The following is a 13,917-nucleotide window of genomic DNA, read 5'->3' on the forward strand; positions in this document are numbered from 1 at the left end:
CTTCCACATCAGCTACATGGTAGGCTAGGAATCTACATTTCTCTAGGGTTCCAGCTTGGAAGAAAAAAATATATGTATATCAAAACTGTCCATTGTGATCCAGCAGGCTGTTTATTTGAATTTGGATCATGCCATGTGTTCAATGTTCCCGCAGCTAAAATGAAAAAAAGTTGTCTGCATCAATTAATGAATATTCACATCCCATCTAGAGACTATTGTCTGGAATACAGATAAAATCTTCTCAATACTAAGCTAAAGAAAAATTAATCTATGCAAAAAAAATTTTTGGTATAGCAAAGTGTACATAAGAAGAATCAGCAAAACATTCTGCAGGCTCACAGAGGCTTAAATTGTGTAATTTACAGTTGTTTGTCTCCCATGCTATACTTACGCTAAGGCCAAAGTTCCATTAAAAATAAAGCTTGCAGACTGCTTTTCTGGCTTTTGTTAATTTCAATGAGGTCCTTCTAACATACGATCTTTGTGTCATGAAAAAAAGTTCATTAAAAAAAACCCCAGTAGATAATTCGACAAGAGTAATGGCATAAAAGACAGTGTCTTTTGGTCAGGATGGCATTTAGCTGAGCAGGAGGTTAGAGAACAGTAATTAATTGCTTAATTGTTGTGAAAGAACATGCACTAGAAAGTATGACCTTTCACTGACACTTCGTTTGAAATGGTACATTAATTATAACTGAATTTCAATGGGATTCCTATGGGAACACATGACATTCACACTAATTCTAGACAAGTTTACTGTGGTCATAGCTCTTATAATACATGCATTACTGCTAAACTAAAAGCACTGTTGTATTCCTATTCTGAATCTGATTTGAAATCTTTAGAATATTTTTATAGAGCCCTTTAGCCAAGAATTTCAGTGGATTTACAAATGTTAAGTCTCTCAGTGTGAAACTGACCTCAATGCAGCGTACCCAGAGTATATAATTGACTAAATGTCCATGAAAAAGGAAAGCTGGGAAAAAAATAAAACAAAACAAAATGAGGTGGACTAGAATAGTCTTCTTCTAGCTGCCCGATTTTGTTCTAGCCATGTGCATGCACACGTGCACCTGTGTGTGTCTAAGCAAAAAACAAAGCCACGTGGACCACAGAACTTGGATCTGATTGAATAGTATACTTCCTAAAAGTTTAATATATGTTTGGACCCAGGACTTTGCTAGGGATTACCTGCAGAAGTCTAGAAAATAGGCCCAATTCAGAATGCAGTGCAGTATTCCAACTGGGAAACAACAAAATAAAATAGCATAAGGCTACCAAGGAATTTCTAACCTGCAAAGTTTCCCTGGCTAATAAGTTAAGCCTTAAGGGATGCAAGCTTTTGAGCTTAGCACAGCTGCTGTTGCTGCAGTGGGATCAGAAGATATTCCCTTTCCATCGTTAGGAAAAATCTTTCCTCTCTGCTCACTAAAAGATTGCTCAGTGTGGGAAGCCAATCAAAAATACAAGACAGAGGGATAACCACCTGGTAGGGGAAGGACACTTCTGGAATATATACTGCATTGGGCCTATTTTCTAGACTTTTTTGGGTAGCCCCATGCTAGGTACAGAGTTCAAATGGATATTAAACTTTTAGGAAGACAATTGTTAGATCAGATTCAAATTCTGCAACCTATGAGGTTTTGTTTAATTTTTGCTTAAACACAAATGCACACTATGATAATTGGTTTATTGGAGAAAAGGGCAAGGTGGCAGGAGCAGAGCGCTAGTTCAAGAAGGTGATAGTGCTCTTGGAGCTAATATACCTCTGCTCTTTTGTTGACAGGTTTGGTTCTGAGAAAAGAGAATGAGCTCTTTTATGTTTGTTTCTCCTTATTTCTTTTTCTGTCACTCTCAGTATTTCACCAGGTGACCTACGGCATTTTTTTCTATTTTTATCTAAGTTTCATACTGTCTCTTCTCCTTATATCAGCTGCTACTTTAATATTGATATTATTTTGTATTTATTTTTCCATACCTTAGTCTGTTTTGCCACACTACTGTGTCAGGTGAGTCTCCTACCAGCCAATGTTCTCATGAAGAGGTTCACGAGGGATTAAACTCAGGTCACTTGTTGAAAGACTCCAATAGCAAAGACTGTGTCTGTGAGAAATAAGAATGGCATCCAGTGTCAGGTAATCTTAATTCCAGATAATTATTTCTATTTAAGTATATTTGAGACTTGGTAGGATAAATTGTGGGATTAGAATATTAGAATATAAAGGTATAGCTAGTTCAAGAAGAGAAGGCAAGGAAGAAAGAACTTACATTGTATATTTATAACTGAGTAAAAGTCTAGGAAGAGGTGAAAAGATAACTTGTTGAATGTTTGTGGATAGAGACAAATGGGGCAAAACCATTGTAGGGAATTAGTATTGAAGATGTACTCAGGAGCAGCAGGAGGAAGAGAAGGAAACTTTATTTATTTATTTATTTTGGAATAATCAACAGGAGTATACAAAGAATAGGTCTAGTGGTAATGGCAAACAAACTGTTGGAAAAGCAATATGGCAGGACAAAGCCCTTCCCAGTACGTTCCACAAAATTAATTAACTTTTTTTTTTACAAGTTGGAGAAATTTACTAGTGAAGTTGCTATTTAGATTTGGTTATGATTAATAGGGAGAAATGTACTGAGGATCTAAAAGCTAGAAGGCAATTTGTGTTAAAATTACCATGAAACAATAGAGTTCATTTTTCTAAGGAAGAGAATGAGCCAGAAGAGCAGAATATGGATAATGCATTAAAATTTTAAACATTAAAAAACACACACACAGTCCTTGGGAAATACCTACTTAGGGTTTCTTACAAAGAAACTTGTAGAAGAGAGGGAAGAAGTAAGAAATTGGAAGAAGTGAAGGAAAGCTGCCAGAGACAGAGATGATAATAAAAGGCACAATGGCAAAATATCTTAATATAGAGGAAAGACAGGAAGCATAGTAAAAAACTAATAGGTCTACCTCAAAGCCTGAAAAAACAGGAAATATCATACAAATACGGAAACAAGGACACCATTGAGGAAAAAAATCAATGGGTAGTGCAACCATTTAGGAATAAAAGCAGACAGCTTAAGGTGCAAAATTGTTTACAATTAGCAAGAAACAAAAAAACAACCAGAAAAGAGTCTTTAAAAATACATTAAAATTCTGAGGAAGTAAATAGGAAAGACTAGTTCTATTATTTAATTGAGTAGATAAATTATGGGTAAATAAAGACGACTTTGAGAAGACTGACACAAAAAGAATAATTGTGGTCAGATACTTAATGCAATTACTTTTAACAACATGATAGAACCACAGACCAAACCACAGCGAGAACAGATTAAACAATATTGTGGTACATTATGATTAAAATCACCCAAAAGTACTTTGGATAGTTCCCTAAGTAACCTCTGCACTAGTAGTGACTGACAGGGTGGGAGACATTCCAGAGAAAGACTAGGAGGACTAGAGCAAATCTAGGAGGACTTGGGGAATCACACTAGTTAAGATCATTTCAATATTCAGGAAGACACAATAACAATTAATGAATAAGCACTTACAAGAAACAAAGCAATTAAAAAACTATCCGACATGGATGCTCAAGAATAAATTATGTCAAACCAATATCATTTTCTTTTACATGGTAACTAGCTTAGTGGCTTTATGATATAGAAAAACCAGTTAGTACAATGAGCTTTCAACATTTTGAAAGCTCTTAAAAAGGTAGCTGTAACTAACAGTAATCCAGACTGAAATATGGTAGATCAGAAGTTGTTAGGAAAGTGAAAACAAGAATTCCACCATTTATCTTCCCTGACAGGACATATCCCTCATCTTATAGCATGAACCTGTTTACAGTATGCTATCAATGAGTAAAATAAATATGGAAAGGCTCTTGAATGGCTAAAATGGGGAGATACAGTTATTCATAACATCTACATATTTGTCAGAGTAGGATTCACAGTGCATTGGTAAGTATGGCACTGACATCTCAATGGTGGAAAGAAAAAAAGACATGAAGCCATGCAGTGCTAAGAAGCAGCATCTGACAATGCAAGACACAGAATACATATAAGAGATAATTCAATCAAGCAATTATGGGATTAACAATTAATATCTACCTCTTGTTTTTGTTTTCTCTCATCTTTGCCTTACTCCTGCTGTGGCAGCAGGGGCCACCCTCAGAGGCCGGAAGGGCCAGGGACAGACCCCAACGTTCCTGGTACAGGGTTCAGGGATCCCAGCCCCACAGAAAACTTATCTGAGAGGCAGACCAAGAATGGGAGGGAACCACATGAGCCGACATTGTGCTGGCTTTTCAAGCGGCTGTCAATCAAGCTAGGCATCCAGGTGACATAATACTCCTGGCTTACAGCTGGACCAAGCCTAGCCCTCATTGTCAGGCCTCAGACACACACACATTTATAAGAGCCTCTCACACTCCACCCCCTCTCACTAGGTCTCTTCCACACATCAACAACTTGTACCACCTTGCTTCCTCTCTGAGAGGGCCCCTTCAGCCATAAGCTTTATCTAGCTTATACCCTGCATGGTAGATGTACCGTCTTTTGGGTCTCTCTCATGACCCTCACCAGGGTAGTGGCCAGCCAATTACCTGACCGGGGCCAAGCTTGCCCTGGCCCCTCCCAGGGCAACTCTATACACTCACACACACATACTGGGCTCCCAGCCCTCTGGTTTCCCCCTCACTGGGACCACACCCTCACTGGGGCTCCACATGTCCGTCCCCTCACTGGGGCCATGGGGCTTCCCTCCCTGGTGGGACTCAGGTAGCCATAGCTGTGCCTGGCCCCCTTTTACCCACAATGTTGTGGGGGCTAGGAGTTAAGGCACCCCAACCTACCTTTACTGGGGTGAGGACTGACCTAGTATTTCCTGGGGGTTCCCACACTACTAGGAGACCCACCAGGCCACCCATCCCTGTCAGGGTGCAGTTTTAGGTCATGCCCAGGCCCAAGAGCATCCTATCCATCCACATAAGCTCTTGCCCTTACCTTCAAGATGTTTCATATAGCCTTTCAGCCAGGCAATGTTTCTGCCTGGCCTGCCAGCAACGAACTGCTCAGTTTAGATAGGCATCCAGAGTTCTAAAATGGCTGCCATAAACAAGCACCTGCTGGCTGTTTGGCTCAGCACTTGAAGTGGCAGACACTAACAGTGCCTGGCCACACCCTGGCAGAAGCTGGGTGCAGGGGAGAAGGCAGGCAGCGAGACATCGAGCTCACTAAGAAGTGACCCAGCCAAGCTGAGCCCCAACATGATGCTGCCCCATCAAGAATGTGTGGGGGCAGCAGTTGGGAGCCAGATGAGGCGTCCCTGCCTAAAATTTCATGGGAAGGGACTCAGGGTCACCTACTGCCCCTAGAGCCCAGGCCAGGCATATTCAGCGTGTGCCTGCAGTGGGACCCGCAGATGCAGGCCCAGCACTGGGGCAGAGCCAGGATAAGGAACAGGAGTGAGGGGCAGGCTGCAGTTGCAAGCCTGTACTTCAAGTGGAGGCCTAAGAGTTAGAGATCCATCTTCTGGATAGAAGAAGCTGGGCCAGGAGCTGGCACAGCAGCTCAATGGTGCTGCCAGTTGGTGAGTGGATGGGGTGTAGCAGAGGCGGAGCCCCAGGACCAACTACGACGAGTCTGTGAGTAACCCCATCTCCAGGCCATGGATGAGAACACGAGTGAACCCCTCCTTTTTGTTATAAGTTCCATCAAGTCATGGCAAATGAGTTGGGGGCCCGACCCAGGGAGCAGGGAGATACCCACAGCACCAACTGAGGGCATCACATTTGGTTTTAAATCAAGAGAATCTAACCTTATTTCTTGTTATGATCAGGTCACAAAATGCTTAGATGCAGGGGATGAGGTAGATGCCATCTACCTGGATTTTAAGAAGGCCTTCGATATGGTATCTCATCCTATTCTCATAGATAAACTGAGCAGCTGTGGTGTAAATGATTACACAGTCAGGTGGATGGCAAAGTGGCTAATGGGATGCACCCAGAGAGTGCTGGTGGGCAGGTCAGCACTGACCTGAAAAGATATGAGCAGTGGAGTTCCCCAAAGTTCAGTCCTTGAAGCAGTGTTGTTCAATGTCTTCATTAGTGACTTGGATGAGGGCATGGAAAATGCTCTGTCCAAATTTGTGGATGACACCAAATTATAGAGCAAAGTTAACACACTAGTTGGCAGGGTCCACGTGGATCTGGACAGGTTGGAGAAGTGGGTAGAACCGAACAGGATGCAATTCAACAAGGATACATGCAAAGGGCTGCATCTAGGGAGAAGGAATCACCAGCACACTTACAGGTTGGGGGCTGACCCTCTCAGCAGCACTGCAGCAGAAAGGGATCTCGGAGTCATAGTTGACTCCAAGATTAACAGGAGTCGTCAATGTGATGAAGTGATGAGTAAAGCTAACTGCACTTTATCATGCATTAGCAGGTGCATCACAAACATGTCCAGAGAGATGATACTCCTCCTCTATGCAGCTCTGATGAGGCCACAGCTGAAGTACTGCATCCAGTTTTGGGTGCCACACTTCAAGAGGGATGTAGATAACTTTGAGAGGGTCCAGAGGAGGGCCATTCATATGGTTAGGGACCTGCAGGTAAGCCCTACAAGGAGAGACTGAGGGACTTGAATTTTTTCAGCCTCCACAAGAGAAGACTGAGGGGGGAACTTATGGCCGTCTACAAACTCATCATGGGGGACAGCAAGGGATAGAAGATTCTCTGTTTACCAGGACACCCCTTGGAGTAACTAGAAATAATGGCCACAAACTGACAGAAAGCAGATTCATGTTAGACATCAGGAAGAACTCCTTTATGGTAAGGGTTGCCAGAATCTGGAATGGACTTCCAAGGGAGGTGGTGCTCTCCCCTACCTTGAGGCTCTTTAAGAGAAGACTGGACAAACATATGGCTGGGGTCATCTGAACCCAGCGCTCTTTCCTGCCTGAGGCAGGGGGTCAGACTCGATGATCTGCTGAGGTCCCTTCCAACCCTAATATCTATGAATCTATGAATCAAGGCTCTTAGTCCCTGCTTGTCAGAATTAGTATGCTATTTTGAGTGTTGGCAAAGCCAGTCATTGTGGCTCTGCATAATCAATGTCCTCCAGTCTGAGGGACCTAAACATGGAAAGAGGTGTGGACATATGTGTGCTCTCATGCATTCGCACATGTTCACATACATGCAGTTAAAGGTTTGGAGACAACCTTGGCAAGTCAGTCAATAAAAAGTGACACAAACTAGGCTTAAAAATCTAGTTTATTTCCTCTTCCTAAGGACTGCACTTTATTCCCAGTCCTCTCCCAACTATACAAGATCCTAGGCCACAAATGAGTACTGTAGTTGCCACAGGCTCTCTTCAAACTTGGTATGTGTAGCTAAGCTGTCTTCTCTGATAAGCAGTAATGCCAGCTACAAAGAAATGTCAGTAATGAGACATTTGGCATGGTGTAGTAGACTAATAAAGCACTAAAGAAATGAAACTAATCATGACCCTTTTACAGATCCCTTTTACAGCCTTTGTCAATGTTCTTAGTTTGGCCAGACTGCCCATTACAGCACTAGAAAATGGTGATCAAGGATTCTGTACAGGTCTTATTTTGCCATGACAGCGCCTATGGTGTAGCAGGAACACTCAGTAACTTGTGCCATAAAGAGTTCAACAGTTTAATCTGATAAATAAATTCCTAGATTTTGCCCAATCTTTGAGGGGAGTGGGGGGAGAGAGCAAGGGAGTTCAGTGGAAATTAATCATAGAAGGGACCTCAGGAGGAAGTCTCCTGAGCTTCCCAGGCAATTGTATGCTTTGAATAAAAATTCTAGGCTCTCCATCCATCCCCAAGAAAGTATGTTTTCCACAAGGTTTTGCTTTGGGAGGAGGAGGAGGGGAAGAGGGGTTGATTACTGTATTTACTCAAATATAAGACATCCCAGAATGTACAACCCCCCAATAATTAGATTCTATATATATGAAAAATTTACAAAGTTGTTATAATTTTCCAGGTATAGAATCTAATTATTGAAAGCTGGCCTTGAATTTGTTCTTTTCCCACTGGTACAGCAGAGAAAATAAATCTGTGTGGTCAGGCTGCTCCCTTGTCATCCCTCCCCCCCCAACTTGTTCCCCCTGCAGCCCTCTCCCCCACTCCTTACTGTCAAAATCTGCTCTCCTGCACACAGAAGTGAGGGGCAAAATTGAAAACACTTACTTTGATGCCTGTAGTAATTTGCACACAGTACCCATAGGCTTAGTTTATCTAGGATTGAGGCATATTACGTTTTTGAACATGCTGCAAATGTTAGCATACTTTTAAGCAGTACTTTTGTACCTACTTTATATATAGTACAAACCATGCATGATACTATTCCAAAGCCAAAGCCAAAAGGCTTATGATTTACCATATAGGTCTGTAACAGGGGGCCTGCTCGGGGCCGATCTCCACACAGCCCGCCCACCTGTTCTTGGGCTAACCACCCACTTTCTCACCTACCACGCTTTGATCTTAATAATTAATTAATAGATGTAATTTAAACGGGAGGCTGTCCATTTTCTGCCCCGCTGCTAAGGAGCACTATCTGTGGCTCCATTCCTCCCCTACACCGCAGCCCAAGCTTCACAGATGATCTCATGATGTTTCCACATGTGCCAGTCCCACACGATGGTCCCTAGAATCCTACTGTAGGATCCCACCTGGGTTCCTCCCTTCAGGCGGACACTGCTGCCGTCATACTGGGCCATCTCTCCCTGCCACCTGTTCCCCTTCTGGGTGTGGTCCCCTCACAGGGACCTTCAGCTCCTCTAGCCCTGGCCCACCCCAGGCCAGTCAAGACCCCAGGCCTCTGGCTCTTAGGCATCCCTCTTGGTGGGCCTCCTTGCCCTTCTGACCCTCCTGATCCTGGCCCCCGCCTGGGCCAGTCAGAGGAAGCTCTGGCAGGCCTCACTGTATGACCCGTACTCTTTTCCTGGGGTCCCCCTCTCTGTGTCCTCCTTTACGGATGTGGGGACCACGAATGGTGCCTCAGGGTCTCACAGGGGACTCTCACTACCCCCCAAGCAGCAGGTCGTGGTGCTACCATGGATGTTATTTTTGGCCCAAACTCTGCCTCCCAACGGTGAAGGACTTATCGGGGTCGGGACTCAGCTCTCACTATCTCTGGCTGAGCCTCCATTTTCCCCTCACTGGGCTTCACCTCGCACTGCCTCCTCACACCGGGGCTTCTCGCACTGCCCCCTCACACCGGGGCCTCTCCTCCTCGGGGCTTGCACCCCACGACAACCTCCAATGGAACGCAACCCACCAGAAGGTGAGGGCTAGGGGTGAACTATTTGGGGCTCATTTTGCTGCTGTTTGTCATCATCTTGGTGATGTTTGCCAGACATTTAGGACTTGTGAAGAAATAGTAATCATTGGAAAAGGGAAAGAAAGGTATAGCTCAACTGTGGGAGTGAAGAGGAAGTCAAAATCTATATCACTAGCTCAGTGGCTCATTATGACTTGAAAAAAGATTTGGTACTGAGGGGGACTATGCTCAGTGTGCACTAACCTAACTTTGTGGTAGATTCCCATCAGCATGTTTGCCCAATGTGAGATAAGTGTTGTATAGTCATGCTCAATGTTGACTGCTTTTAATCAACTTCATAGTTGATTTCTATGACTAAGCATGTGCTGCTTTTAGCATCAGTTTAATGATCAACAATGTATTTGATGAGATTTCCTTGTAAGGCAAAGAGCTTTTCCATAAATACTGGGGGGGGGGAGGGGGAGGGAGGGGAAGGTAAATAAATCTTTGTCTTGAAATTTTCCAGTGCTTTACAAACAGCCTGGCAGACTTTTACAGTTAGGCTTTCATCAAACTGCCTCCCTACTGTGCAGGACTGTTACAATGGCAGCCTCCACAGAGAAAATAGCCCCACTCACTGAATTGGAGATATTGAAACACTGGCAGGTATTTCCAAAAGCTGTTTTGAAAAGCTGCTTAAAGTATACACATGATTCTCTTTTAGTAAATATTTATTTTGCTCCTCCACAATGTTATAGCTAATTACTGAAATTAACTAGGTTTTAGACAGCAATCTAGATATCTACTATGAATTACCACTATACAAACATTCAGGTTGGAAACTCCCAACATACATAAGCACTTTCTAAGAGAATCTTATAGGATAAAGTTGTCTGTATCCAGGCAGATAAACCCTTCTTGATGACATTTTGTGTTGCAGCTGCTGCACAAAATAAGGATGTAGGGACTCCTACTTTTGGAGTCCCTACATCCCTAGACGAGGAGCTCTGAGCTAGGAAGTTTCCCCAGGTCAAGCTCAGAATTTGAGGCAGAATGAAATAATTATGGGTATGCTTAGAAATGGCACAAGACAGTTCTCTACTGAAACAATTGACATATACCACCACCTAAACTGGAAGAAATGTAGTCCGGTCCAGGGTTTGAGTTACAATTTGACTCTCTGGGGGGGTCAGCAAAAAAAACTGGGCTGCTCATCACAAAGGCCCAATAAAATCAGAGACCTCCCCAAGTTATGATTTTTAAATCTTACAGGGGAGCTCTTGTCTTATGGGGGGGCTCAGCCCCCCTGAGCTCCCCCATAATTCAAATCCTGGTCCTGTCTAGTGTGATGTTGAGCAAGTGCCAGTGTGCTCTCTCCCTCTCAGAAGCAATTCTGGTTCAGGAAGCAGGATGCATACAGTGGGAGCAACTGGTCTCAATATAACAAGCTACCAGCACTGAGTGGTATAGATACAGTGGGTGTCTGGCAACAAGCCTTCAAGGGAAACCCCAAACAGCAGTTTCTAAGTGGCAGAGCAGAAGTGCCTTCCTAGGTTTCTACAAGAAGTAGTCTGTGGGCAGTCTTCCAGTGTCTCTGTCTAAAATGTCCACCAAACTTATATCCTTACAAATAAGGGAAGTATACTAGATACCCAACTCTGGGTCGCAAGTTTCTCAACCAGTTTGGAACTGACCCTGGAATCTGGGACTGACAAGGAGCAATATTCATAAAGGTCATTATTCCCAACTGCCTGCTGGAATTCACCATCCAGCACAAGGTGGCAAAGGCCTGCAGCAAGGCAGCAGCCCTGGACTTCAGGAGGGCGGACTTCAATGAGGTAAGGAGAATAGTCAGGGAGGCACTGAGGTCCCGGAGGGGAGGGGAGTCAGGTGTCCAAGAAGAGTGGTCGTTCCTTAAGCAGACAATCCTCCAAGCACAAAAGCCCCCATGGCTCACCAAAAGCATCCAGGAATGTCTCCTAGCTAAAAGGGAGGCACACACCCAATGGAAGGGAGGGGCCATTACCAGGGAGGACTATACCTCAGTTGCTTGGGGCTGCAGGGGAGCGGTCAGAAAAGCCAAGGCTGAGATGGAACTGGGATTAGCTACCCGGATCAAGGACAACAAGAAGTCTTTTTTTAATACATAGGGGGCAAAAAGAAGGTACCGGGTACTGTGGGACCCCTGCAAGACACAATAGGAAATCTGGTTGTCACACCAGACAAAAAAGCTAACCTATTTAACAATTTCTTTGCCTCCATTTTCCTGAGCAGGGATCAGATCAGCCCTCCCACTGGGACCCCGTCAGGCCCCAGGGGAGGTGCACCCAGGCCTAGGGTCAGTGAGGATCTAGTCAGGGAACTTGTGGAGGGACTGAACATATTTAAATCAGCTGGTCCTGACGATCTCCACCCCAGAGTGCTGAGGGAATTAGCATAGGTCATTGGGGGACTCCTGGCACAGCTGTACCAGCATTCGTGGGGCTCTGGTGTGGTACCAGAGGACTGTAAGAGGGCCAACATGGTTCCCATTTTCAAAAAGGGGAGGAAGGAGGACCCAGGAACTATAGGCCAGTTAGTCTTACCTCGATCCTGGGTAAGATTTTTGAGAGAATTATCCTGGCGCGTATCCTGGGTCAGCAGGGGAGGTTATGCTTAGGGGCAACCAACACGGGTTCATTAGAGGCAGATCCTGTCACACCAACCTGGTGGCCTTCTATGACCAGGTCACAAAATCCTTAGATGCAGGGGTTGCAGTGGACGTAGTCTTTCTGGACTTTAGGAAGGCCTTTGACATTGTCTCTCACCCAATTCTCATTAAAAAACTAGGGGACTGTGGTGTCAGCACCTACACAGTCAAATGGGTCGCTAACTGGCTGGAGGGCAACACCCAGAGAATGGTGGTGGATGAGTCATTTTTGACCTGGAGAGATGTGGGCAGTAGGGTCCCTCAGGGCTCAGTCCTCAGGCCCGCACTGTTCAACATCTTCATCAGTGACTTGGATGAGGGGGTAAAAATTTGCTGACAACACTAAGATGTGGGGGGATGTGGGCACACTAGAAGGGAGGAATAGGCTGCAACTGGACCTAGACAGGTTACAGGGGTGGGCGGACGAGAATAGGATGGGATTCAACACTGACAAGTGCAAGGTGCTGCACCTGGGGAGGAAGAACCAGCAGCATAACTACAGGCTGAGGAACTCCCTTCTCATCAGTGCAGAGGCAGAAAAGGATCTTGGAATAATTACTGATGCCAAAATGAACTTGGGCTGGCAGTGTGAGGACGCAGTCAGGAAGGCCAGTCATACCTTGTCATGCATCCACAGATGCATCTCAAGCGGGTCCAAGGAGGTGATCCTCCCCATCTATGCAACGCTGGTCAGGCCGCAGCTGAAGTACTGCATCCAGTTCTGGCCGCCGCACTTCAAGAGCGATGTGGACAACATGGAGAGGATCCAGAGGAGGGCCACTCACATGATCAGGGAGCAGCAGGGCAGGCCCTATGAGGAGAGGCTATGGGACCTGAACCTGTTCAGCCTCCACAAGAGAAGGCTGAGAGGGGATCTAGTGGCCTGTTACAAACTAGTCAGAGGGGACCAGCAGGCATTGAGAGAGTCCCTGTTCTCCCAAGCACTACCAGGAGTGACTAGAAATAATGGTCACAAGCTGGCAGAGGGTAGATTCAGACTAGACATCAGGAGGCGCTACTTCACTGTCAGGGCAGCTAGGATCTGGAACCAACTTCCAAGTGAAGTGGTTCTGGCTCCTACCCTGGGGTTTTTAAGAGGAGGCTAGATGAACATCTTGCTGGGGTCGTTTGACCCCAGTACTTTTTCCTGCCATGGGGTCGGACTTGATGATCTGCTCAGGTCCCTTCTGACCCTACCAACTATGAAACTATGAAAGCCCAGAAACATGGTGTGAGGGAGCGGCGGCTAGGGGCGGCCGTGAACCCCCTAGCGCCGCCTACCATCACTTTAGGGTGACGTAGCACCCTCAGAACCTCGCCCGCCACGACTTTGATGGTAAAAGATATAATGTGGAGGCTGCCAGTTTCCCTAATGGACTGTCTAGTTGTTCGTCCCTATTCCAGACGGGTATTTGATAAGCGTCCTGCCTTAAGGGCCATGCGTGCCTCCAAGCCTCCCCCTTAGCACGCCCCAAGCCTCGCAGCTATTCCGGGGGACGCTTGTATGGTCCCTCGCCCCTCGGGTGCCCTTGTTCTCACTCTCGGGCACCGGGGCTCTTCGCCCACCTGGCGCCTCCTTGGGTCGGGCCCCAATCTCTGGCCCGTTCCCCACGCCCTGGGCCTATCACGCTGGCGCCCAGCTACTTGCTGAAGCCTCCTGGGTCGGCTCCACCAGCGCCGCTCACTACCGGCCCCCTCTGGGCCGGGTTCTAGCCGGCGCCTGGCTAATCGCCGGCTTTGCCTGAGTCTGGAGCGCTCTCGCTGCCCTAGCCTCGGCGCCCTTGGGCCGGGTTCTAGCCTTAGCTCTATCGCCGCCCTAATCTCGGCGCCCTCGGGCCGGCTCTCTCTCGCCGCCCGAGTCTCGGCGCTCTCGGGCCGGCTCTCTCTCGCCTGGCGCGCTTGCCTTAGCTCTATCGCCGCCCTAGCCTCGGCGCCCTTGGG

The 13,917-nt window shown here is 46.0% G+C and overlaps 1 long non-coding RNA gene across 1 annotated transcript in view; it reads right to left on the reverse strand.

Moving 5' to 3' along the window:
• Window positions 1–13,917, reverse strand: part of LOC149868404 (uncharacterized) — a 359,260-nt gene that overhangs the window by 77,877 nt on the left and 267,466 nt on the right. Inside the window, exon 5 of the long non-coding RNA XR_016441244.1 lies at window positions 1,979–2,103. This is a non-coding gene — a long non-coding RNA (uncharacterized LOC149868404). The remainder of the gene's footprint in view (window positions 1–1,978; window positions 2,104–13,917) is intronic.

Source organism: Crocodylus siamensis, chromosome 3 (genome assembly GCF_052110815.1).
Source record: "Crocodylus siamensis isolate JL-2025a chromosome 3, ASM5211081v1, whole genome shotgun sequence".
NCBI lineage: Eukaryota > Metazoa > Chordata > Crocodylia > Crocodylidae > Crocodylus > Crocodylus siamensis.